Here is a 27,426-nt window from a genome sequence, read left to right as displayed (position 1 = left end):
CATTTTGCATTCTCACCAGTAATGAAAAAGTTACTATTGCTATATATCTTTGCAACCTTTGGTGCTGACAGTGTTCTAAATTTTGGTCATTCTACTAGGTATGTAGTGGTATCTACTTGTTGTTTTAATTTGCAATTCCCTAATGACATGATGTCAAGCATCTTTTCATACTCATACTTGCATCTGCGTATCTTCTTTGGTGAACAGATGTTCAGGTCATTGGCCTGCTTTAAATCAGGTTATTTTCTTACTGTTGAGTTTTAAATATTCTTTGTATATTCTAAAAATATTGTTCTTCATCAAATCTGTCTTCTGCAAACATTATCTGCCAATGTGTGGCTTTTCTTCAACACTTCTTTGTAAATTTGCAAGTCCTTTGAGAAAAGAAATGTACCCAAACTATTAATTTGGCAATCTCATATCACAAGAGTACTCTAAATCTAAATAAATTACAGTTTTTCAAATTTTGAATTAATTGGTCTTTGCTATTGTTAGCAAAGTCTTGTATTCTTTTTTTTTTTTTAAATAGAGACAGGGGTCTTGCTACAGTGCCCAGGCTGGTCTCAAACTCCTGGCCTAAAATGATCCTCCTGCCTTGGCCTTCCAAAGTACTGGGATTACAGGCATAAGCCACCACGCTCAGCCATCCGGTATTCTTTAGCAACTGTTTGGTAACTTAATCTTTCACTTTTTGAAAAAAAAAAAAAGTTTTTTTCTCATAGTTTTCTAACAAAAGCTTCATAACTGAAATAATTTCTCTTTATCACCTCTTCTTATAAATATGGTTTTCTTTTTTTATATAAAAATTTAAGACATTTTATAACTGGCCAAAGTTACTAGCTTAGATACTATTAGATAGTCAACATTTTTTGTTGGATATTTGATTTTTATTTCAGGCAACTAATATCTATTCATTTTTGCACTGTTGGAAGAAAATTACTGATCAAATTCACTATGTATTTGCAGAAAATGGCTTTCCATATTGTCTACTTTATCATCCTTTGTTTTCTTTCTTTCTTCCTTTTTAGATACAGGGTCTCACTATGTTGCCCAGGCTGGTCTCCAACTTCTGGGCTCAAGCAATCCTCCCTCCTTGGCCTTCCAAAGTGATGGTTGGATATGTTTTATCTACAACTTTGTTGTTTTGTTCTGCTACAGGATATTTGCAATTGCCATTTATCATGAAATTCATGACATACCTTTTTCCACTCTCCTTTTTATCTTTATTGTTCTGGTTATAGGACTAGCTTTGCATCTCCACTCAATTCTGTATCAGTAGTATGCTTTCATTTTAAATTTTAAGTTTGTCCATATGTATATTGAGACAGGGTCTTGCTCTATTGCCCAGGCTGGAGTGCAGTGGCAAGATCAGGGCTCACTGCAGCCTTGACTGCCGAGGCTCAAGTCATCCTCCCACCTCAGGCTCCAGAATGGCTGGGACTACAGGCACGCACCACCACACATGGCTCATTTTTTTGTATTGAGACAGGGTTTCTCCATGTTGCCCAAGGTGGTCTTGAACTACTGGGCTCAAGCAATCTTCCCACCTTAGCCTCCCAAAGTGCTGGGATTACAGGCTTGAGCCACCATGCCTCGCTTCTACACTTATTTTTAATTCTAAAATAATTTATAATAATAAATGTTAACAATTAGATTTAATTACTGATAAATATTAAATGTTAAATAGGTTTTATTAAATAATTAAAAATGAAAATAATCAGTATTTCAATTTAATTACTAATTATAATTCACAGTTATCCTTGTAACTCCTAATGTCTGCATAAAATATTTTTATATTTTTTAATTTTTAAAATTTTATTATTTATTTATTTCACACCAGGCCATCACTGTGATACATTTTTTAAAACACATTAAATTATCACCAGAAAAGTGCTGTGATGGAAAATACAAATTGAAATACCCTTTCTGGTTAGGAGAGTAATTCTGTTTTTCTGATAAAGAATAGAAGAGTCCTTCAGGTCCCTCCAAACTGTCATATTCTGGGCATCGGGTGTCCCCATCCTCACTCTAGTCCACAGGCAGGGTCCTCAGTCTTCAGCGCTCCTTCTCTTTCCCCTTTGTCTTGTGTCTCCTTGCATCTCTTCTCCAAGACCTAAACTCCCTGAGGACAGGACTATTTTTTACATCTTGATGTCACTCCTGAGCACTTGCTTTAATGTGTTGGACACTGGGTCCATTAAAGATTGTATGTGAAATTATAAAAGAAACGTTTTCACCTTTCTGTGGTACAGCTATAATTTCTGGTTTCATTTACCAACTGGGTGAAAGTGGACCAGTGACACCATCTGTGTGGGCCTTCCTTTCCTGAAATATAATATTGGGGCAATAGTCCCTGATTCTTGTAAGGTGTTCAGGCACAAAACGTTAGGCATGTAACACACTAAATGAGGTTTTCCCCGTTAATTTATATGATTGCAAAGGCCGTTCATATACACGGTCTGCTAAAGAATTCTGGGGCCAATTAATCTCTGTGGCATGATGGGTAAGTCAATCCCTTCTCTGGGCGTCTTATTACTTCAGAAAAGGCATGAACTCAATTTTAGGGACCACACAAAAAAATGTATTCACTATTGCGTAGGACTTGGTCATTAGAGAGCTTTTGTTTCTTTTTTCTTTTTTTAATTTTTATTTTTGTGTATGTGAATTTAATGGAGAGCTTTTAAATAACCAGATATTTAAATAACCAGATAATACAGATGCCCGGCCTGCTCCAGACAAATTAGAAAAGTATGTAGGTGAGGAGGGACCAGCCAGAAGGCAGTATATTTCAGCTCTGGAGTGACACTGAACATACTTCTCTTCCCGGGATGTCACGAGGTGTCAATTTCTCTGGCCTTACCCAGGTCCATGCCCGCCCCCAGGGGCCCCAAGAATGACTTCAGCACCCCACCCCCCTCTCCAGATGTGGATCCTGGGAGCGTTCAAGGCCCATCGGTCACGCAAGCCACCTCTTGGCGGCTGGACCAAACCTGGGGCTGCCGCCTGGATCTGCGGCTGGAAAGCGCCGTAACCACCGGTGTCCCCAGCTGGAGTAGGGCGGGCTGCGCGACTCGCGAGGACACCCTGAACCGCGGCTTCCTCTTTCATAGCCGCGGGACTCGCGGTCAGAACGCCGACTCCAAGCCTCAGCGGATCCACGAACTGGCCTCTTTAAGGCTGTGGTGAAATTTAAGATACCTTTTCCCTGCCATTGTTACTGACGTACTTCAGAAAACAGGTTAAAGTTCTGAAAGGACGTGGTCACGACTTTATGTTTCTTACAGATTTGTGTCTCATGTTTTGTGCGTAAAAACCATTCGTCCTCATTTGCGATTCTCACATCCGTAATTCAGTTATACATGAGATTGAATTCAGTTATATCATAAAGGGTTCCGATGCGGGGGATGATTCGTTGGGTCTCAGCTTAAGGCCAGACGCAGCAGAGAGATCGGGAGTTGGGGGATGGGGGGCGGGGAGCGGGTAGGAGGCCGCCCGCCGCCAGACTCAGGGTCCAGCAGAGCAGCAAATGCTCCCCGGCTCCCAGCCAGGGCGCAGCTGCTGGCCTGGGGCCGCCCCTCACGCTGCAGGAGCCCCGCCCGCAGCGCCGGCCCTGCCCCTGGTCTGTGCGGGCGCCAGCGCCCCCTACAGCCTGCAGTCGCCCTGAACGCCTCCCCGCGAGGCTTGTTTTCTAGCGCCTCTGATGGGCCGGCTCCCGCAGGCCTGGTGTGAGCCTGGGGTCCGTTCTCACAGCTGGATCTGAGGTCTGAATGCCGCGCCCTCAGGAGAGCCACAGATGGGTCTCCGCTGATGCTTCTCTCAATTTCCTCTAAGGGCGAGAGCTCCGGGAAAGGAGCCGATCCTGGTGGAAGACTACAGGTCTGAGTCCAATGGACGAAAAACGAGGTGCGTTGAGAGACCGCGGGAGTGGGGAAATGGGGAAGTGGGGGTGGGGACTGGGCAATGGGGGCGGGGCGAGAGGTCTGGGGCTGGCGGAGACAGGGCTTAAGAGAGAGCCACCCCTCCTAGCCTTGAAGCTGTACCTAGCTTCCGTTTGATATTTTAAAATGCAAAAGTACGAAAACTGAAGTAATGGAACTATGCGTACGCACCTCCTAGATTTTTAAAGGTTAACGTGTGTTTACTTCAGATGTTCCTGAAATAAATGAAAATGACAAGTTAAAATGAAGGAAGAACTCGCTTGCGTCCCTCCTAGAGGTCAAACACTTCTGAGGATAGGTTGTATGCTCTCAGCGCCTGTTTTTATTAAAAGTATTAAGAAGTACTTTTCCAAATATTAGATGTAGTGTATGATATCATTTAAACGATTTTTTTTCGTTTAAAATAGGATATCTTTTTAAAATAATTTTTTTTTTTTTAGATTTTTTTTTTTTTTTTTTTGAGACAGAGTCTCGCTCTGTCGCCCGGGCTGGAGTGCAGTGGCGCCATCTCCCCTCACTGCAACCTCTGCCTCCCAGGTTCAAGTGAATCTCCTGCCTCAGACTCCCAAGTAGCTGGGATTAAAAGCTTGAGCCACCACACCCTACCAATTTTTGTATTTTAGTAGAGATGGGGTTGTCCAGGCTGATGACCTCCACTAATCTGCCTACCTCGGCCTCCCAGAGTGCTGGGATTACAGGTGTAAACCACTGTGCCTGGCCACTTTAATCATTTTTGTTTTTGCTTCTAGTCTAAGAAATTCTGCACTAAAATTCTGCACTATTTTCTTGTAAAATTTTAAAAGATTTTCTCTGTGTTTTTGTTAGATGTAGAAACTTTTGTGTATGATATGGGGTATAGCTACAATTTTATTTTTATTCCATATGAAAGCCAGTTTCTCAGCCCAGGTAATTGAATAGACCATCCTTTCTCCACCAGCTCTTAAGGCTACTTCTACTCTATTGTGTGCGTGGTAGTTTCTAGGCTTTCTGTTTTGTTGTACTGATTTCTTCACCTATTTTTGCATCAAGGCTCTCCCCTTGGGGAAATAAACAATCCTGCCAACGAAAGACCCCTCTGGATCCTCAAACACGCCATCAGCATGGAAGGCAGCTATGGCATAGTGAGAGATAAATAGGATTCAGGTAGTGCTGTCCTTACATCGCAATCATTCAGGTAGTTAGCAGGAGCATCAATCCGTACAGACATCCAGAGCTGATGGTCTTATTTGTATGAATGCCCAGTGCATATGGGATTGGAGGGCAGGGCTTGGAGTGGGGTGAGGGGAGGATCCAGAAAGGGGCTAGTTTTCAGGTCTTCCCTGGAGAGTATGTAATCTCTTATTACTAAGTGTTGATTTTTGTTTTGTTTGTACCTTCTTTAGATATTGAAGTATTCGCTAAGGCTTAACATGTAATATATTTAAATCTTCATATGAATACGTTTATCTGATAATTTTGGTGACACATAAACTATGAAAGAAACAGAAAGATGGACCATGAGAAAGGGTCAAGGGTGGCCTTGGTTAGGGATGGCAGCTTTTACAACTATGAGCTAAGATAAAATTTAGAAGGTTTTCTTTTTATTTTAATTCATCATACCACTATTTTTCTCCTTTAATTTCCATATATAATGAGTTGATTGTAGTATTTTTATTGTGCTTAACTATTTTAAGATAATAGTTGTCTCTCCTCATTTTAACAAATAATATATTTAATGAAAAATCAACTTTATTGAGGAATAATTTAGACACAGTAAAATACACCTGTATTAATTATACAATTTGATGAGTTTTATATACCCAAACAGTTACTACTGTAATCAAGTTACAGAACACTTCCGTCAACCTAGACAGTTCCCATTTGTAGTATCACCTGTGCCGCCTCTTCCATCCTCTTGGCCCCAAGCAGCCATTGATGTGCTTTCCATAATTACAGCTTAGTTTTCCTATTCCTAAAATTTCATATGACTGGAGTTTATATCATATGTATTTTTTATTTTCCTTCACATTTTTGAGATTCATCTCTTTTGTGTATATATCAGTAGTTTATTCCCTTTTATTGCTTTATAATATTCCAAGATAAAGATATACTGCAATTTTTTTTTTTTTTTTTGAGACGGAGTTTCCATCTTGTTCCCCAGGCTGAAGTGCAATGGCATGGTCTTGGCTCACTGCAACCTCTGCCTCTTCGGTTCAAGCGATTCTCTTGCCTCAGCCTTCCAAGTAGCTGGGATTACAGGCGCCCGTGACCATGCCCAGCTAATTTTTGTATTTTTAATAGAGACAGGGTTTCACCATGTTGGACAGGCTGGTCTCAAACTCCTGATCTCAGGTGATCCGTACATCTTGGCCTCCCAAAGTTCTGGGATTACAGGTGTGAACCACTGCGTCCGGCTGATATATTACAATTTATTTACCCATTCACCTGTTGATGGACACGTGTGTTGTTTCCAGTTTATAGCATTGTGAAACAAAGCCAGTATGAACATTTGTACATAAGTCATAGTGTGGACATGTGTTCATTTATCTGGGAGAAATGACCCAGAAATACTGCTGGGCTGTATAAGTGTTCAATTTTATGTTAGAAACAGCCAAACTTTTTTCAAAGTAGTTGTAACATTGTCCTCTTACATCCACCATATATGAGAGTAGTTTCCTCCACACCCTTGCTCACACTGGGGATTGTCAGTCCTTTTAACATTAGCTATTTTGTTGAATGTGAAGTATCTCATTGTGGTTTTGACTTGCATTTCTCTAGTAACTAATGATGTTTAAAATCTTTTCATGTACATACTGGCCATTCGTATGTTTTCTTTTGTGAAATGTCTGTTGAAAACTTTTACTCTTTGTTTTGGCTTGTCATCTTACTAAGTTATAAGGTTCCTTATATTTTCGAGTCCTTTGTCAGATACATGTATTATAAATATTTTCTCTCAGCCTGTGATTTTTCTTTTTCTTTTCTTTTTATTTATTTATTTATTTATTTGGAAGAGTCTCACTTTGTCACCCAGGCTGGAGTGCAGTGGCGCCATCTCGGCTCACTGCAACCTGTACCTCCCGGGTTCAAGTGATTCTCATGCCTCAGCCTCCTGCTTTTCATTTTATAATGTTTTTTGATGAGCAAATTTTCACTTTTGATGAAATTCATCATTTTGTTATTTATGTTTCATAAACTATAAACCTGTTGTTTTGTTTTAAAGAAATCTTTGCTAATCCTAGGGTATTGACGATTTTCTCCTATTTTTTAAAGAAGTTTTATAATGTTAGCTTTTACATTTAAGTCTATGGTCTATTTTGAGTTAATTTTTGCATAAAGTTTGAGGTAAGGCTCCTGCTCCTCTCCCCCACACCAGGATATCTACTTGTTCAAGAAACATTTAGGCCGGGCGCGGTGGCTCACGCTTGTAATCCCAGCACTTTGGGAGGCCGAAGCGGGCAGATCACGAGGTCAGGAGATCGAGACCATGGTGAAACCCCGTCTCTACTAAAAAATACAAAAAAAAAAATTAGCCAGGCGTGGTGGTGGGCGCCTGTAGTCCCAGCTACTCAGAAAGGCTGGGGCAGGAGAATGGCGTGAACCCGGGAGGTGGAGCTTGCAGCGAGCTGAGATTGCACCACTGCACTCCAGACTGGGCGACAGAGCGAGACTCCGTCTCAAAAAAAACAAAAGAAACATTTATTGAAAAGACGATTTTTTTACTTATTAAATAGCCTTGACACCTTTGTCAAACCAGTTGTCCATAGATATGTGAATCTATTTCTGGGTTCTCTATTTTGTTTCACTGATCTTTGTGTCTAACCTTATACTAATTCATTCTGAAATACTTTCCAGATTACTATAGCATTTTAATAAAATTTTGAAATTGAATAGTTTAAGCCCTTGGACTTTTTTCCTTTTATCAACTTGGAGAGGATTGATTCATATGTGTTTCATTTTTTCATTTTTCAAAATGTTTCAAATTGACATAATTATATGTATATATGGGGTGCATAGTGATGTTTTTTAAAAAAATTTATGTATTTATTTATTTTTGAGACGGAGCCTTGCTCTGTTACCCAGGCTGGAGTGCAGTGGCACGATCTCAGCTCACTGCAACCTCTGCCTCCTGGGTTCAAGCAATTCTTTTGCCCCAGCCTCCTGAGTAGCTGGGATTACAGGCACATGCCACCACGCCTGGCTGATTTTTGTATTTTTAGTAGAGATGGGATTTCACCATGTCGGCCAGACTGGTCTCTAACTCCTGACCTCAAGTGATCTGCCTACCTTGGCCTCAAGTTAAAATGACAATTTAACTTGTCATTTTCATTTATTTCAGGAACATCTGAAGTAAACACAGTCACACGTTAACCTTTAAAAATCTAGGAGGTGCGTATGCATAGTTCCATTACTTCAGTGCTGGGATTACAGGCATGAGCTACTGCGCCCAGCCCATAGTGGTATTTTTATACATACTGTGTATAGTGATCAGATCAGGGTAATTAATGAGAATATCCATTATTTCAAGCATTTCTCGTTTCTTTGTGTTGGAAACATTCAATGTCCTCTTTTCTAGCTCTTTGAAAATATTTATTACTGTTAACTATTGCCATTCTGTAGTACAAATAGAACACTAGAACTGATTCCTCTTATCTAGCTGTAACTTATTTTCTTTAACTAATCTCTCTTCATCATCTCTTTCCCCTACCATTCCCAGCCTCTAGTAATCTCAGTTGTACTTTTTACTTCAATGAGATAAACTTATTTATTTAGTTAGCTAGCTTCCGCATATAAGTGAGAACATGTGGTGTTTAACTTTCTGTTTCTGGCTTATTTCACTTAATGTAGTATCCTGCAATTCCATCCATGTTGCTACAAATAATAGGATTTCATCCTGTCATGAACAAACAAAAATTTGCCAAAACAAAAATTACCTTAGTTATCACATTTCTTTTATTGACATAATTCATAATCATCAGAATCATCTGACTTGTACATCATCGTATCAGTCGGTTTTATGCTCAAGATGTTGTATTGGTTCATTATTGTCTTAATATCCCAACCAACCCAATCTAGACATAAATGCTGGCCCCTATGACATGGTAGGAAAGGGAGACAGGCCTGGGCCAGGCATAGTGATAGCAATGCACCTGTGTTTGAAGCTGTTAAATATTTGCTACAATCATATTCCTAGACTCAAAATTAGATTCTTATTAAGTCCTACTTGTCAGTGTCTATGGCTGTGTGAGTTCTGGTTAGTAGAAGGTGGGCAAAAGTGATGTGTATTCTTCCATAACTGGTCCATAACCACCTACCACTCATAATACTCCATGCCTTTTTTTCTCCTCAGGCTCCTTGGATTAGAGACCATCCTGAGGACATCCTTGGGAGCCATGTGCTGAAGATGGCCAAGCCACAGGATGAAAGGAGCTGCATCTTTGAGTCACCACTGAAGAAAGATCTCTCTAAATGGATTTGCAGAGAAGTCTTCTCGAATACTCCCCTTCTAAGTTCCACTTGTAATCCACTTCTTTTATTCTCCCAGCAATCAATGTGGTTTGGGGAAATTCCAGAATCTCATAATATCTTGGTCATGGGTAAGTAAGGAAAGGGCCTTTACATACATGTGATGCAAAGCAGATCAAAACAAGCAGAGCAGCCTAAGAGCAGCAAGACCCCAAAGGGTAAGGGAAGTCCTGCAGAAGAGCAGAGTGGTGCTGCAAAGGCAGGCAGCTAAGGTAAGTGGACAGGGCCATCAGGATGGATCCTTGGGGCATGCCAGCATCCACCAGGGCCTGGTAGAGCTATTTAGAGAAACTGATAAAAAGCTCTGCCAACTACTGTCACAAAAGATGGAGCTCAGAACGATGAGTAGATGCCTAAAACATCTCCATTTTGTTGATGAAGAAAGTAAAGTTTATAGAGCTTAGATTATTTGCTTTTGTACCTAGCACAGTACTTAGTTTATAGTAGATGCACAATAAGTATTTGTTTAATGAGTGAATGAGTCACTAGCCTAAGATCTTTAATATAACATGCTTAAACCTGCTACCAGGGATTGGGAACTCAACTGTTTAGTAGTGAGTAGAGGGGTGTGGTACTGGTACTTAAGATAGACGCATTGTGGTTGGGTATGGTGTGTTTTTTTGTTTTTGTTTTGAGACAGGTTCTCCCTCTGTTGCCCAGGCTGAGATGCAGTGGCATTGTCATGGCTCACTGCAGCCTCAACCTCCCCGGGCTCAAGCGATCCTCCCACCTCAGCCTCTGAGTAGCTGGGACCACAGGTGCGCATCACCATGCCTGGCTAATTTTGTTTTTTGTTTGTTTTGTAGGGACGGGATTTTGCCATGTTGCCCAGGTTGGTCTTGAACTCCTGGGCTCAAGCTATCCACCCGCCTCGGCCTCCCAAAGTTGTAGAATTACAGGTGTGAGCCACTGTGTCCAGCAGCTATGATGTTTTTAAAAGTTTGAAAGTTAATATGCTCTCTGGTGTGCCCTAGGTCCCACTACTCCTATTGCCTTAAAACTCACGCGGTACACATTTGTCTTCCATCTGTCTCCTGTGGGCTTCAGTTGTAAGAGAACCCTTTCTACTCTTTGCTGTTCACAAGTCACCTTTTAAACAGAGCTTGTTCCCAACGCTCTTTTGTTTTGCCCTCTGCCATGTCCTTCTGGCCATCACCTACCGTGGGGAAAAGAGAGAGAGATGAGATTGTTACTGTGTGTAGAAAGAAGTAGACACAGGAGACTCCATTTTGTTCTGTACTAAGAAAAATTCTTCTGCCTTGAGATGCTGTTAATCTGTAACCCTACCCCTAACCCTGGGCTCCCTGAGACCTGTGCTGTGTCAACTCAGGGTTAAATGAATTAAGGGCTGTGCAGGATGTGCTTTGTTAAACAAATGCTTAAAGGCAGCATGCTCCTTAAGAGTCATCACCACTCCCTAATCTCAAGTACCCAGGGACACAAAACACTGAGGAAGGCCGCAGGGACCTCTGCCTAGGAAAGCCAGGTATTGTCCAAGGTTTCCATGTGATAGTCTGAAATATGGCGTCCTGGGAAGGGAAAGACCTGACCGTCCCCCAGCCCGACACCCGTAAAGGGTCTGTGCTGAGGAGGATTAGTAAAAGAGGAAGGAATGCCTCTTTGCAGTTGAGACAAGAGGAAGGCATCAGTCTCCTGCTTGTCCCTAGGCAATGGAATGTCTCGGTGTAAAATCCGATTGTATATTCCATCTGCTGAGACGGGAAAACTGCCTTAGGGCTGGAGGTGGGACATGGGGGAAGCAATACTGCTCTGTAAGGCATTGAGATGTTTATGTGTATACATATCTAAAGCACAGCACTTAATTCTTTACCTTGTTTATGATGCAGAGACCTTTGTTCACATGTTTACCTGCTAACCTTCTCTCCACTATTATCCTATGACCCTGCCACATCCCCCTCTCCAAGAAACACCCAATAATGATCAATAAATACTAAGGGAACTCAGAGGCCGGTGGGATCCTCCATATGCTGAACGCCAGTCCCCTGGGCCCCCTTTTTTCTTTCTCTATACTTTGTCTCTGTGTCTCTTTCTTTTCCAAGTCTCTCATTTCACCTAAGGAGAAACACCCACAAGTGTGGAGGGGCAACCCACCCCTTCAACCTACCTATCTTATCTCTTCCATTATCTATCCACATATGTCCTCTGTATTTTTTTGAGTTTTTAAACATTTATAAGCCTAAGTCCTTAGGTAGCTATCCCACTTACATAATGAACTAGAAAAGCTAACCAAAGAGAATAGGGTTGTACTCAGATATACCTTCTACAAGTTTGTGTTACACATATTTACACATATTTAAAAATATATACATATTATTGTGCTGTGTGGTTATTAGGCAAACTCAATAAGCAGTTCTTATAAAGTATACTCAATGTAACCTTTATAAACTTACCATATTTTATAGTTATTCTGCTTTTATTAGCTGCTATAAACTACCTGGGCGTCTTGCATGAGTCATTTTATTGTAATGTTTTTGTATCTGTTGAATGAGGAGTTAGAAGGCATCATCTTTAAGGAGCTTTACAGGTACATGTCCAGGGCTCAATAATTTTATTATTATTGCCTGGACAGATAAAACCTAAGCAGGTGAAGGGGAAAGAATGAAAGTGCAGGGTGGAAGTTGCTTGAATGGTATCTGGGTCAACATTCTCCCAGAAAACCCCTGTAAAAGAAACCTAAGAACCTACATCACCAGGAGACCATTGGGACCAGTTCCTCTGGAATCCCTGAGGCCAGATAATCGGTGAAGCTTTACATTCTGTCCCTTTCTGGTCATGATTTTCTCCACAGTCTGCTTGGTGCCTCCTCCTCTGTGACTCTAAATTCTTAGGATCAACCCCTCTTGCATATGCACATCCGCAGTGCCTGTGGGATACAGTGTGGTGTGGGAAGGAAACTCTCTTCTGCCTTAATATTTTCCTGCGTGCCCCAGGCCTTGGCAGAATCCTGTCTCTCCATAATGTTGCTTTTCGAGGAGATTGATTGATTGAGATGGGGTCTCGCTTTGTCACCCAGGCTGGCATGCAGTGGCGTGATCTCGGCTCACCAACCTCCACCTCCCAGGCTTGAGTGATTCTCCCACTTAAGTCTCCTGAGTAGCCGGGACTACAGGTGCTTGCCACCACGCCTGACAATTTTTTTTATTTTTTGTAGAGATGAGGTTTCGCCATGTTGACCAGGCTGGTCTCAAACTCCTGGACTCAAGTGATCTGCCCACCTCGGCTTCCCAAAGTGCTGGGATTACAGGCGTAAGCCAATGTGCCCCGCCTGAGGAGTTTTCTTCTGGAATTCTTGCTGGGTTTTTGTAGTCAGTCCTCTCCCCATTTCCCACATTGGCTCTTGCAGACCTTCCTTTTCCCCATTTCTATTTGCTACCATGTCAGACATGACTTTTGCCACAGGATCTCTATCCTACTATAGAGGAAACCAAAGCCATCAGTAGAAATTTCACTAACATGGAACCAGATTTATGGAAGAAAAGGGGAGGAAAATTTTGCCTTAACACCTGGAAGGGTTTCGTTTCTTTTAGTAGCTGGGTGACAGAAACATAAGAAAGTAGCTTAATAAGCTTTCTGCTGTTCAACTGATGATGTGTGAGCTGTCAGTAGTTCAAACTAGTCATTATCTTTATGAATTAATTATGTAATAACTTAAACAATGTCATAAACCTTCAAATCAGTTTAATCCTAAATATGTCATATTTAATAACAAGAGCAAGAAACATACGTTATGATGAAGAGCTCTTATATTTTCTTTGGATAAAAGTCAGTAGGCCGAGCGCGGTGGCTCACGCCTGTGATCCTAGCAGTTTGGGAGGCTGAGGCGGGTGGATCACGAGGTCAGGAGATCGAGACCATCCTGGCTAACACGGTGAAACCCCATCTCTACTAAAAATACAAAAAATTAGCTGGGCGTGGTGGCGGGCGCCTGTGGTCCCAGCAGAAGAATGGCGTGAACCCGGGAGGCAGAGGTTGCAGTGAGCCGAGATTGTGCCACTGCACTCCAGACTGGGCGACAGAGCAAGACTCCATCTCAGAAAAAGAAAAGAAAAAAAAAAAGTCAGTAAAATTTAAGAGAAAAATGCATTTGCTTTGGGACTTTCAATATTTAGTCTACAAATCTAGCCACCATAGAAATCTGCTGATTAAACACGGGTTCTATTAAAATGGAAACATGCATTTTGGGGGAAAAAAGAGAGAGTGTTTTAGTGAGTTTGTTTTTTACACTTGTTTATAATAAAATTTTAAACAATCTTGAGGGGAACATTTCTACTTGTAACTGCATAAAGTTATGAGATAAAGTTACCAACTATATCACATATAGTTCGTAGCTTTATAAATTATGAAATTCTAACAATAAATATGCTAATATGATGAAAACGTCATAAATTACATTAGAATATATTTTAATAAACCAATTCAGAAGGAGCCAATACCCAATTTCAAAATCGTATTAATTGTAAAATTAATTAGGGCAGCCAAAATATTCTGGAATTCCTTCTAATAAAACAAATGAGTGTAAATACAGTTGTACCAACAAATTTAAAGAATTATGCAGCATAAAAAGTGATTATCCCAGCACTTTGGGAGGCCGAGGTGGGCGGATCATGAGGTCAGGAGTTGGAGACCAGCCTGACCAACATGGTGAAACCCCGTCTTTACTAAAAATACAAAAATTAGACGGGCTTGGTGGTGCACACCTGTAATCCCAGCTGCTCAGGAGGCTGAGGCAGGAGAACTGCTTGAAGCCAGGAGGTGGAAGTTGCAGTGAGCCAAGATCGTGCCACTGCACTCTAGCCTGGGCGACAGAGTGTGACTCTGTCTCAAAAAATAAAAAAGTTTAAAAAAAGTGATTATAAACACATAGTAATCTAGTAAAAATGGTTAAGTGAAAAAAGCAAAATATAAAATTGAATATGTACTTTAACAATTATGCAAAATATACTCAGATTTATAAAAATTAGAATGTAGAAAAGTAAATATAGCTCTTCATAATTTTGTTCTGAAATTTAAAAATATATATATTTTTGAATGGATAACTTTCTTTTTCTAAATGCTTACAGTAGAGCCCACGATGGTTGTTAAAAGCCCCCAGGTTCAGCCTTCTTTAATTGTGTGGTCAGCCTGCCATCAACCCGAGGCCTCCCTCTGCTGGGCAAATTTGGGAACACATTGAGAAATCCTTACACGTAATTCCTTCTCTTCATGTTCCTGGTGAGCATTTTTCCCATTGGGTTTCCATACTCTGCCCTCTTGAAGTCCTGCACGCTGACATTACAGTGTCATTCCTCTTCCACTGAAGTCTACGACTATCAGCTTATTGTCTCTAGAAAGTCTCCCTTTAGCTACAAATATCATTCTGAGTTTTACCTTTCAGAAACTTTCTCCATGAGCATTCTGGAGTAGACTCTAGGTGCACTAGGTGCAGTTAGAAAAAGCTCTGATTGGTTAGTGGAGCTATAGGAGGAGAGACAATGGTGGGCTGGAGAAGGGGGTCTACGTGGAGAGAAACTGACTGGAAACTCAGAGAGATGATGGGGATTAAAATAATCCTATTGAATCTGCACAAAAGTATTTTATTATAATTGATCCTGAACTATGTAAAGGTAAGCTCCAGTGAGCAGTTACAGTCTGTCCCTAAGATGGACTCTTTCTTTTTGCTTTTATTTTTATTGTATTTTTTTTTTTCTAAAGACAGGGTCTTGCTGTGTTACCCAGGGTGGTCTCAAGTGGTCCTCCTGGCATCAAATGATCCTCCCACCTCAGCCTCCCAAAGTGCTAGGATTACAGGTGTGAGCTACCACACCCAAATGATTCTTTCTTTTCAAATACAGAGTTCAGCATCAATTTTAAAGAAGTACTGAACTCTACTGCCTGGAAGATGGGATGGCCCTAACAATTCTTCCAGGCAAGCTCTGCACTCAGTGGTATGGACCACAAGGCAAGCCCATAAGGGGTTAAATTACTGACAAACAATAATTTCTAAATATGAACATTTCAGGAGGAACTAAGATGGCTCCTTCCTGGAGAATAAGTTGGCCGGCTTCTCTAGTTATCAGACTGTCAGACGGGGAGGAAAGAGCCCCTCTGTCCCAGTGAGACAGGACCCGCCAGCCCCCAAGCTCTAAGGCTTTCTGATGAGCAAATGGGGTTTCCATCTTTCCAGCTTCAGGACTCGTAACTACTCAGATTATTCCCTTCAATCTGGATATTCAAGACAAGAACAGTTTATGGTGTTGCGAAGGCCCAGATTTAAATCACATATGCAAAGATACTGACATTCAGTGGAGGGTCACTTAGATTATATCCAGATGACTTTCCCTAAATTTATAGCTCAAATGGTAGTTGTGGATTTTTTTGCTCTTAGTTACTTGCATAGTCACTTGCCAGAGGTAATAAAGTTTTAGTGTGGTTGTGGAAAATAATGGCCATACATTTAGGAACAAAATTTTAATGATGATTGAAAACTGAATTAGCTTTAACATGGGAATATGCTCAGGGGACATAGGGGACCACAGATCTCTCTTCCTTCCTATTGCCACTTCTTTCCTTTTCCTGGTAGCATGCTTTCATTACCCATTACTTCAAACACTGTTTCTGTGTCTCCAATCCCTTGCATCATGGTCTTTTCATTATTCAGACACAGACACAGCTCGATTATGGGTAAACCTTCTTCTGTGGCTACAGGAAGAGTTGAGCATGGCGGAAGCATCGTTGAGCATGACTGAAGAAAAGCACCTAACCTTGAATGTTTTGATCAATATAAACTTATATCCACAGATTTTACCTGACTGATCTTCATTGCCCACCAGTCCTACAAAGTTTGCCAGATTGGTTCTGTCTCCACTTTACATACTCAGCAAATACTTATTAAGCACACACTTTGTGTTAGGCTTAAGTGTAGATATTGAGGAGGCACTGGTGAATGAGTAGAGGCTCTGCCCTCAAGGGACCTGCATGCTATTTGGCAGCTCTTTCAGACATTCTCCTCTCTCAAAGCTTTGAGCCCCTCTAAACCCCTATAAGCACCTACTTTCAGCTGCTCCCTCACGCCCCCCTTCATGGGGGAAATAAAAGCCATCGTGGTAAAATGCCCACTGCCTGACAAAGCTATATTTACCATCTTTTAATTTTTATTTTTAATGGACACAGTTGTATATATTTATGGGGTACTATGTGATATTTTGATACATGTATAGATTGTATAATGATCAAATCAGGAATTAGATCAGTTTTTTGTCTTATTTTTAGTAAAAGATAATCTTTTATACTCTTTCAGTCCTGAAAAATGGAGGAGTGCCATATTAGGATTCCAACAGAAAAAGTTAAACCAAAAGAATATATGAAGGGCATATAATGAAGGGATATCTACAAAGTTGTGACAGGGCTAACGGGAAGAACAGGGGATATGAGGCAGCCCAAGATCAGCAACAGTAGTGATCCAGTGTCACCTTGTGCTGGTTATGAAGATTTAGTCTCTTCTATCTTTTCCAATCCCGCTTTGCTAGCTGCCTCCCCAAACCCTACCAATAGGAAGCACTGGAGGAAGCCTAGAGGGCTGGAAGGATGTGAAAAGATTTCCCACTTTGTTTGTTGACATCTTCACAGAATGGGTTCTTCAACCTGGCAGTGGCAGTTGAATCCAGTAACAGCAGTTGGCTTCAGTTTGGAGATCTTCCATGCTCCTAAAATCAGCCTCAACATGCCTCTATCTACAGACATATCATCATCGTTGGTCCAGCATCCACTCCTCAGAGGTCCTAGTTCTGGGGATCTCTTCAAAGAATCTTTTCCTTTTTCTCCTAAATCTGGAGGTGGTAGTTGCTTTCTGTCATTACTATCTCTGATACTTTAGTTCCACTTTTCCATTTTCAGTCCTCTTATAACCAGTTAACAACCATTCCCATAAAATTCTTTGTTCAATTTCCGTGCAATTTCTAGCTCCCAGTTATACCCTGACAGACACACCTTTAAATCTGAAGAGGCAATGGGAGGGAACCTGTAACCAGAGCTAGGCCAGAGCTGGGACTGTGGAGGAAGAGCTGCCCACCGAGCAGGGGGGGTGATGCAGGGAATAAGTACACTGACCTCTCTCTCCTTTGCCATCTGCATTCCTGCTGGGCTGATCACTGGCCAAATCCAGCTGGTGCCAGAGGGCAGGGCTGCCCAGCTAATGCCATCTGTAGAAGCTGGGCTTCTGGGGCACAGAGCAAGTCAGAGACAGGCAGAACAGGGATGTGGGTTTGGACCAAACACTGAATAAGCCAGATCAAGGATTCTTCTATCAAGACAAATTTATATACTTGCAGCTTGATCCCATTGTTTCCCTCCTTAGATAACTGTGCACTTGTTTTTGTCTGCCCTCTTTCCTGTGTCTACACCCTTCCCGTCTATTAATGTCTTATTCTATTTACACATAGCTCAGTCTTTTCCGATTTAAAAAAAAAAAAAAAGCTTTCCCTCTCCCAAATCTCCATGCAGCTGCTGACTTCTCTATTCCAAAGCCACACTGTGGGAGAGTCAGTTACACCTCCTGCCTCTGTTCCTGACCTCTGACAGGTGCAACACACTATAGTGAGGCTTCTGCCCTTGGTATTCCTCTGGCTCCATTATTTACAAGGTCACTAATGACTTCCTATTTCTAAATCCAGAGTGCCTTTTTAGTTATCTTCCTTGCCTTCTTGGCATCTCTAGATATCAATACTTGTCTCATTCTAATTTTTGTCTCTCCTTACAGCTCTTTCATTCATAATTCATTGTTATTCAACTGGCGCCTTGATGGTGTTAGGGAGAAGCAGCATTCTGTAGTCAAAGTGTTAAGCCTCAGTTTATTAGCACGCCTGTAACTTGGGGCTGGGACCTTCACAAGTGCTTATAATGATACAACTCCTCCTCCTCCTCCTCCTTCTTGTCCTCCTCCTCCTCAAGTGTTTATAATGATACAGCTCCTTCTTCTCCTCCTCAGACCTTTGCTCCTTTCCTGGCTGCACCATTTCCAATTTATTTTCATGACGCTCTGATCCCTGTTGACTATTTTTCCTCCCTTAAGTGAGACAGAAAGCCTAGATGAAGCTGCAGTGGGAAGAATTATATTCTCCCAGCTGGGATAAGACTCTGGCAAAATGGTTTCCCCTTGAGAGTAGGCCTTTGTTTTGAAGAAGGTTCTGGGTGCGTTTCATAATAATTCTTCTCTCCCTGCCAAAACCACAAGAGGATCCTTCTCAGATCTTCACTGCAGGAACCTGGTGGGCTTTCTGATGTCCACAAAAGTGTGGGAGCTTCTCACTCTCATGGGCGTCCACAGTTGGCCTCCAGCTTTTTGTTAGAGTTACCATTTAAATGTTCTCAAACATGATACTGTCTCAACTTCCAGGACATCACACACTCATGATTTTCTACTATCCTGACATTTGCAGTCTTTTTAGCAGATCTCCCTCCCTCTCCCTGCACCATGGGTGTTGGTCATCTCAGGATCTGTCCCAGGCTTTCTACTCCTCTTGCCCTTTGAGATAACACATGATCTGACCTGCCCTTTCAGGAAGAAATGTTCTATTTACCTACTTGCTCCAGTTAAAAACCCTAGTGCCATCCTTGATCCTTCTCATCCCTACATCTAAGCTGTTGATTCTACCTCCTAATTTTCTCTCAAACGCATCTATTTTTCTTCAATTTCAGTGCTACTCTCTTGCTCTAATTGTACATTATCTTTTTTAGAATTACTGTGACATTTTCTTGCCTCCAGTTCTGCCTCATTCAGTCCATTCACTTCACAGCTAAATTTTGGATGTACACTTCTGAACTATTACTGTAGCAAAAGTAATATGTAATAACTGTAATGCAGAAATATAAAATATGCAATATAAAAGAAATACATGTATAAATGATCCCAACACTAAGGAAACAATATTAATCAAAAATAATTGGTGGATAGTGAATGACAACATATGGCAAAGTGTTCAGTAGGTTTTAAAAGCTGTGGGTTCAATAAATGCTCATGAAGCTTGCTCAGGGGCTTGAAAAATATGTAATTTGAATTTTTAAAGAAAGGAATTTCAGGCCGGGCGCGGTGGCTCACGCTTGTAATCCCAGCACTTTGGGAGGCCGAGGCGGGCGGATCACGAGGTCAGGAGATCGAGACCATGGTGAAACCCCGTCTCTACTAAAAATACAAAAAATTAGCCGGGCGTGGTGGCGGGCGCCTGTAATCCCAGCTACTCGGAGAGGCTGAGGCAGGAGAATGGCGTGAACCCGGGAGGCGGAGCTTGCAGTGAGCCGAGATCGCGCCACTGCACTCCAGCCTGGGCGACAGAGCAAGACTCCGTCTCAAAAAAAAAAGAAAGGAATTTCAGATAAGAAAAAATACACATAACATTAAACAATATTTGTGGTGGTTTCAGGGAGGTCATGTTCTCACATTCACGTGCCAAGGCCACCGTACATCCGGACACCGAGGCCATGGACTTGGTCTGCAACCTCCATGACGGCCTTGTAGATTTGAAACCGAACTCCAAGGAGCAGTTGTGCTGAGTTCCAGGGTTTGGGGACAGAGGAAACACCATTCTTTGGAAGGCTAACTTCCTTAAGAGGTATCCCCTTAGACATCTAGTGTCCGGTGTTATGGAGGTCCTTGTGCTGTGGGGAAGGAGCCCCTTCTTGATTGATGGAGCAAAATTTTTTTAAACAAGGAACTGTACCTGTATCTGGGCATGAAGCCAGAGAAATCCCTGAGGGCAGGGCCAAGGCTCTCAAAGATTTTCAGGGAGATTCCCAGCCTTTTTAAGTCTCGCCTATTCTTTTTTTTTTTAACTGGCCATTTTGTATATATGGAGGTTATTGATTTTTTTGCTTTTATATCCTGATACTTTAATAACTGTTCATTTTTTAGTTATTTGAGTTATCTACGTTGATTATTTGAATGTTCTTTTTTTTGTTTGTTTTTTTGAGATGAAGTCTCGCTCTGTCGCCCAGGTGGGGTGCAGTGACAGGAACTTGGCTCACTGCAACCTCTGCCTCCTCGGTTTCAAGTGATTCTCCTGCCTCAGTCTCCTGATTAGCTGGGATTACAGGTGCCCGCCACCACACCCAGCTAATTTTTGTATTTTTACTAGAGATGAAGTTTCACCATGTTGGCCAGGCTGGTCTCAAACTCCTGACCTCAGGTGATCCACCTACATCGGCCTCCCAAAGTGCTGGTATTACAGACATGAGCTACCACACTTGGCCTTTGAATTTTCTACATATCTGACTTCTATGAAGAAAACTATAATGTATTACTCAGAGAAATTAAACAGGAAAACTAAATGATGGAGGAGTATATTTACAGTTGAAGTGGTCAATATTTTAAAGGTATTAATTGTCCCCAAACTGATCTACAAAACCATTGTAATCCTAATCAGATTCCCAATAAGCTTTATTATAGAAATTGACAAACAGGGTTCAATTTTAATACACAAATCCAAGGGCCCAAAATAAAACAAATGCACTGCTCTGTTAAATATCAAAACTGATAAAATGACAATAATCGGGGCAGTGTTGTCCAAAAATAGACAAACGAATGGAACAGGCTCAAACAAATATGGACATTGATTTACATCTAAAGTGGCACCATACAACAATGGTGAAAGGACTCTTGTAAATAAATGGCATGGGACAATCGTATATCCTTTTAAACAGAAAAAGAACAAAAAGGGTAAAAAAGAAACTTGACCCCCTACTTCACACTATACACAAAAAACAATTCCAGGGGAACTAAACATGAAAAGCAAAATAAAGCTAAACATGAAAAGCAAAATGAAGTATATGGTAAAAAATTTATCTTACCCAAAAAGAGGTCTAGCCTTTGCCCTCAGCTACTGGGAGATGAATTTTAGACCCTTGAAATGTCCTCCCTGATAAGTGTGTCATTGTTTACCTGGAGGTTTTGACCACCACACAGTCAACAATGTGATTTATAATAGGAACTTTGAGCCACACAGTATCAGCTCTACCTGTGGAGGGAGACTAAAAGATCAGCCATGTGAGCAGTCAACCATGGAAGGCCATTAAAACTGCACACTGAGGCTCGGGTGAAATATAGTTCTCTTGTATCTAGTTTCTACATGGTTTTAGTTCCTTGTGGTCTACTGCAGTCCAAAAATAATAAATGGTAAATTTCAGAAATAAACATTCACCTAACTTTTATACAGTATATTGTTAACAATTGTTCTATTTTATTGTTATTTCTTACTGTGCCTAATTTATAAATTAAGCTTTATCATAGCTATGTATGTATAGGAAAAAACAGTTATATAGAGTTCAGTACTATCCATGGTTTCAGGCATCCACTGGAGGTCCTGGAACATATCTTTTGTGCATAAGTGGGGACTGCTCTGTACGTCATGTGTATTGTCACACATTAATGCTGGGAAAGTAATACGGTTCATAATATTACTGGGAGAGGATAACTGGAAGCTCATATGTGGAACTTGCCTGGATTGTGCCTATATTAGTTTCCTAGGGCTGCTGTAACAAAGAGCTAGAAGCTAGGGTGGCTTAAAACAACAAATATATTCTCTTGCAGTTCTGGAAGCTAGAAATCTGACATGAAGGTATCACTAGATCTATGCTTCCACTGAAGCCTGTAGGAAAATCCTTCCTTGACTCTTCCTAGCTTCTCTTACTTGCTGGCAACCTTTGACATTCTTTGGCCTGCAGCTGCATAACTGCAGTCTCTGCCTGTGTGTGTCTGTCTTCACATGACCACCTTAGAAGAATACTAGTTCTATTAAAAAATATGTATATACTACTTCTTCTAAGTCACCAGCCCATCATACTGTACTATAACCTCATCTTAACTAATTATATCTGCAACTATCCTATTTCCAAATAAGTCCACAATTCTGAGGTCCTGGGAATTGGGACTTTAAACATATCTTCTGGGGGCAAGGGAGATCTGCATACAATTTGATCCATAATACTGCCCTGTGTGTTTCTTTTCTCCACTGATTTTAATCTGTATTCCTTGAGTTGTTTCCCCTTTTCAACTATTACAAATAATGAATTTTGCTGTGTATGTGTCTTGGTATATATGTGCACACATATCTGCTGTTTGTATACCTCAGAGTGGAATTGTTGGGTCAAATGCTAAAATCTTTTTAAAAGTAGTTGTATAATTTTACATTGCATTGGAATGACATATAATAAGCTATATACCTATAATAAATTGTAACCATGAGGCTAACAGCTTCAGCAAGTTCTGTGAGTCCTTTTAGCAAATTACTAACCTAAGGTTGGTTGGGAACCACAGACCTCCCAACTTATAATTGGTGTTAGAAGTGAGGGTAATCTTGAGAACTAATTTCACAAGAAGGTATTATAAAATAAGATCTTCATGACCTTGAAATAGAAAATGATTTTTTAAATAAGATACAAAAAAGCTTGTGCATAAAAGGGCAGTGTGCTTAATTTGAGTACATTAAATTAATGACTTTGATGCATCATGAGATATCACTGGCTGGATGCAGTGGTGGCTCACACTTCTAGTACCAGCACTTTGGGAGGCCAAGGTCCATGGATTGCTTGAGCCCAGGAGTTTGAGACCAACTTGGGCAACAGCACCATCTCTACAAAAAAATACAAAGATTAGCTGGGCATGGTGGCCTGCACATGTAGTCCCACCTACTAAGGAGGATAAGGTGGGAGGATCGCTTGATCCTGGGAGGTGGAGGCTGCAGTGAGCTGTGATTGTGCCACTGATCTCCAGCCTCTGACAGAGTGAAGACAAGTTACAGAAGAAATACTTGAAACACATAAAATGGACAAAGGGGTCATGAGCAAAATTTAAAAACTTAAAACAGAAAAGACAGGCCAGGTTTGGTGGCTCATGCCTGTAATCTCAGCACTTTGGGAGGCCGAGGCAGGTGGATCACCTGAGGTCAGGAGTTTGAGACCAGCCTGGCCAACATGGTGAAACCCCGTCTCTACCAAAAATACAAAAATTAGCAGGGTGCGGTGGTATGCACCTGTAGTCCCAGCTACTTGGGAGGAGGAGAATTTCTTGAACCCAGGAGGCGGAGGTTGCAGTGAGCTGAGACAGCACCACTGCACTCCAGCCCGGGTGACACAGTGAGAGTCCACCTCAAAAAAAAAAAAAAAAAAAAAAAAAAAGGACAAAAAGACAGCTATCTTAAACCAGCAAGAAAAAACACAATCTGTTTGGACTAAATTGTGTTCCCCCAAAATTGATGTTGAAACTCTAACACCCAATGTGACTATATTTGGAGATAGGGATTTGGGGACTTTATGGAGATAATTAAGGTTAAATGAGGTCATAAGAGTGGACCAGTAGTCTGATAGATCTGGTGTCCTTATAAGAAAAGGAAAAGACATGAGATCATTTTATGGGCATATGAAGAGGCCACATGAGGACACAAAAAGTGACTGCTGTGGTTTGAATATGAGATGACATCTCACATCTGCCATGAGATGACACAGTAAGAAGGCCCTTGCCAGAGGTGGGCCCCTCAACCACAGGCTTTATAGCCACCAGAATTGTAAGAAATAAATCTGTATTCTTTATAAATTATTTGGTCTCTGGTATTCTGTTCAGCACCAAACAATCTAAGACTAACTATCTTCAGGTCAATAAGAGAGCCCTCACTAGAAACTGAATCTCTTGGCACCTCGATTTAGGATTTCTGGCCTGGCCTCTAGAACTGTGAGATAATAAATTCCTTTTGTTTAAGCTACCTAGTCTGGTATTTTTGTTATGGCAGCCCAAGTAGACTGATATACAATCCAATTAAGAAAAAATGAGCAAAAGATGTAAAATAAAACCATAATGAGATAATACTGCACATCTGCCACAATGGATAACATCTTCAAAAGACTAACAATTTTAATTGAAAAAAAAATATTGGGAAGTATATGCAAGAACAGGAATTCCCAGCTAGATTCCATCAACATTAGGTTTGTGAGGTTCATCCATGTCTGTTTATAACTGTGGTTTTAATTTTCATTTCATCGCACGTAAACCTATATCACCACTTTCAAAAAGAGTTTAGCATTTGACTCAACAATTCCTCTCCTAGGTATACAAGCAAAATATGTATTCCTATCTATACCAAGACACATACACAGGAATATTCACAGTATTGTTTATATTAGCTGAAAAAAGGAAGCAAATATGCATCAACAGTAGACACCTAAATTGTTGCACTCATAAAATGGAATATTACGTAACAATAAAAATGAATTAAAGTTATACACAGCAACACAGATGATTAATCTGTTCAAACCTAATGTTCTGGAGTGAAATACATCAGGTACATAGGATTACATTTATTTCCATTTTATATGTTTCAAAAGCAGGCATACTAAATTACAGCACTGGAAATCAAAATAGGGGTTATGTTTAGGGCAGATGGAGTGATATGTGACTGGAAGCAAGCATCAGGCGGCTCTGGGAGGGTTGGCTGCTTTTCTATTTTTTTTTTTTTTTTTTTTTTTTTTTTTTTTTGAGACGGAGTCTTTCTCTGTCCCCCAGGCTGGAGTGCAGTGGCGCGATCTCGGCTCACTGCAAGCTCCGCCTCCCGGGTTCACGCCATTCTCCTGCCTCAGCCTCCCGAGTAGCTGGGACTACAGGCGCCCGCCAACACGCCCGGCTAATTTTTTGTGTTTTTAGTAGAGACGGGGTTTCACCGTGTTAGCCAGGATGGTCTCGATCTCCTGACCTCGTGATCCGCCCGCCTTGGCCTCCCAAAGTGCTGGGATTACAGGCTTGAGCCACCGCGCCCGGCCAGCTGATTTTCTATTTTTTTACTTGTGTGGCAATTATTATGGTGTTCACTTTGTGTTCATTTATTGAGCTTTGCATTTTTGTTTTGCTATGGTTTTCTGTTTATAAGTTATGCTTCTCAGTTCAAAGAATGTTGAAGTCTTCTAATGAGAAATTTCTTTTTTCAATGAGAAGGATTTTAAGCATCCAGAATCAATTTTAAAATCTCCAATTTGCTTTATATGTAGGTTTATGGACTACTTAACTGCTACTCATTTTTTCCTTCATTTATCAATATTGAAATATGAAATTAAAATAATGACTATTTGTGGCAAAATTAGGGACTATGTAGCATATTAACAACTTTATAAATAAAAGAATAAATCAACTCACCTGGGAGTTGTTACTCTCATTGACCTAATGCTATTTCCCATGGTACTCCTTCTCCCCATTAAGGGACATGAGATACTGCAGATTTATGGGTCACTTTCAACATGTCTCCTCCAGGCCTCATTTTAGAGAAGCGTAACATCATGAGGTTCTATACAGGCAAGATCTAGGCTTGTATCCTCGAACCTTGCATTCCCTCTCAAGAGCCAACCAATAATTGAATGATCCTATAAAAAACACAGAAACATAGAGAATGGTAGCAGAAAGCGGACGCTTACCAAACCTATTTTCTCTTTTTCTAAGCATGGAATAAGAATAACTTACCTTCCTCCCTTGGAGTTAGGAGTTCTTACGTAGAAAGGGAGGCAGAGTGACCTTCAAGAGAGTTAGGAAGGGGGAGTGATAAATCAGTTTAAAGAGAGCACCCACTGATTCTTAGATAACAACTTATTCTACTTTCCTTCTTACTCTTTTGCATGGACCATGGCTTAGAATATATTTGAGGAAAAGCATACTGTCCATAAGGTATTATTGCCCTTTAAAGCTGATTGGGGGTACCATGGGATGGTACTCAGTGAGAGCAGGACAGTCTCTACAGCATTTTTCTCTGACAAAACAGAAACTAAATGACTTCCAAGGCTTCTCTAGCTCTAAGCATTCCACAATTCTTTGGAAAGCTGGAATCTAAAATTGCCTTAAAATTAAAAAATAAGAACAGTAAGGGTATGCAGTCTTTACCATATTTATATAGAATCATCAGTCTTCAGTGTGATACTGTGCTTGAACCGACAGAAGGACTGATGAAACAGAAGACAAAGTCCAGGTCCGGCGCCATGGCTCACACCTGTAATCCCAGCACTTTGGGAGGCCGAGGTGGCCAGATCACTTGAGGCCAAGAGTTTGAGACCAGTCTGGGCAACACGGTGAAACCGCATCTCTACTAAAAATATAAAAATTAGCCAGGCGTGGTGGCAGGTGCCTGTAATCCCAGCTACTCGGGAGACCGGAGGCATGAGAATCACTTGAACTCAGGAGGTGAAGGTTGCAGCCGAGGTCATGCCACTGTACTCCACCATGGGCAACAGAGTGAGACTCTGTCTAAATAAATAAAATAATAAAATACAACCTAAAACCTAGCAATCTCAGCCCTGGAATTCTATTCAATTGCACCATGTTCAGCAGTGGTAACTGGAAACATCAATGCTTATTAATAAAAATGGATGAATAACTTACGCTACTCCATGTGAAGGATTTTTTTCACGACAGGGTTTTAGAAGTTTGGTTAAGAGAAAGGCAACATGCAGAAGTATATATAACATTATTGTAAAAAAATTTTATCATTTTTGTTTTGAGACTGGGTCTCATTCTGTCACCTAGGCTTGAGTGCAGTGGCATGATCTCTGCTCACTGCAGCCTCTACCTCGCAGGTTCCAGTCGTCTTCCCACCCCAGCCTCCCAAGTAGCTGGGACTACAGGTGCGTGCCACTGGGCCTTGCTAATTTTTTGTATTTTTTGTCAAGATGGGATTTCACCATGTTGCCCAGGCTGGTCTTGAACTCCTGAACTCAAGCAATCTGCCCATCCAGCTTTCCAAAGTGCTGGGATTACAGGCATGAGCCACTGCGTCCAGCCTTTTTTTGTTTTTTAAATTAATAACCCTAATCAAAAGACAAAACAATTAGGCATACAAGGCCAGGCACAGTGACCCTAATCCCAACACTTTGGGAGGCCGATGATCACTTGACGTCATTTCTAGACCAGCCTGGACAACATGGTGAGACTGTCTCTACAAAAAATAAAAACAAAAAAATAGCCCGGCGTGGT

The 27,426-nt window shown here is 41.1% G+C and overlaps 1 long non-coding RNA gene across 1 annotated transcript; it reads left to right on the top strand.

Annotated features, from left to right (window-relative positions):
- The first annotated feature begins 3,162 nt into the window (after positions 1 to 3,162).
- On the top strand, positions 3,163 to 11,470 carry LOC129473254 (uncharacterized). Its single transcript, XR_008654221.2, has 2 exons — positions 3,163 to 3,903; positions 9,265 to 11,470. It is a non-coding gene; the product is annotated as an uncharacterized lncRNA (long non-coding RNA).
- The last annotated feature ends 15,956 nt before the right edge of the window (positions 11,471 to 27,426 follow it).

This window comes from Symphalangus syndactylus, chromosome 23 (assembly GCF_028878055.3).
Source record: "Symphalangus syndactylus isolate Jambi chromosome 23, NHGRI_mSymSyn1-v2.1_pri, whole genome shotgun sequence".
NCBI lineage: Eukaryota > Metazoa > Chordata > Mammalia > Primates > Hylobatidae > Symphalangus > Symphalangus syndactylus.
This window is presented reverse-complemented; position numbering and strand designations above follow the sequence as displayed.